Raw genomic sequence first — 714 nt, 5'->3', positions numbered from 1 at the left:
GAAATATAAATGAAATCATAATTATAACAGAAAGGCAAAGGTTTTGTGATAACCTACTGAAGACTTCATGTTGTACTATAAAGAATTCGCATTTCAAAAAATGCATCATGAGGTTCCATGACATTTGAGTCTCACTTAAATTGCCTGCTTTCGAAATGGCATAAAGCATACATAAACAACAACGAAAAGATATATTTTAAAGAGATTGTCTGGATTAAAATTCCAGTTTCCTAGTCATGTTCTTGATCACATCAACAGGAGGTTATTAAAAAAATAGAAAAGTATATACTAATTAACAATACCATATCTGAATTATAACTGAGACCTTGGAAGGTTCATAAAAATCTGGTCAAGTGCATCATCACCAGAAATAAGCATCTTAATTTGGGTTGAAAAAGTTTTAATATATGATAATATTTTATAATTTACATAAATACCTTACACATTTTTGAGCTGAAAATTACTAAAAAGAATACCTCCTGATCTTGTCCACCAAAATTGTATAAAGATAAAGTTTGGAAGCTCAGGCCAGAAGAAGCATCAAATTTCCTTGAGGCCCTATGTTTTACCTTTAAAAATATCGATGCTGCTTTTAATGCCATAGTATTTTGGAGTATGATCTTTTAAAGTAAACTAGTAAAAATGATTCACTGGGAAAATGTGCTATGCTTATCCCGAAGATTTCTTATGTTCCAGTCCCCAACAATTAGTTCC

General features: G+C 30.8%; 1 protein-coding gene across 1 annotated transcript in view; it reads right to left on the bottom strand.

Moving 5' to 3' along the window:
• The window catches only part of LRP1B (low density lipoprotein receptor-related protein 1B), a 542,706-nt gene that overhangs the window by 184,486 nt on the left and 357,506 nt on the right, over positions 1-714 (bottom strand). The gene's annotated exons all lie outside the window — the stretch shown is intronic.

The sequence above is a fragment of the Propithecus coquereli genome, unplaced genomic scaffold (genome assembly GCF_000956105.1).
Source record: "Propithecus coquereli isolate 6110/MARCELLA unplaced genomic scaffold, Pcoq_1.0 Scaffold33, whole genome shotgun sequence".
NCBI lineage: Eukaryota > Metazoa > Chordata > Mammalia > Primates > Indriidae > Propithecus > Propithecus coquereli.
Note: the sequence above shows the minus strand (reverse complement) of the source record. Positions and strands in the feature narration are given on the sequence as shown.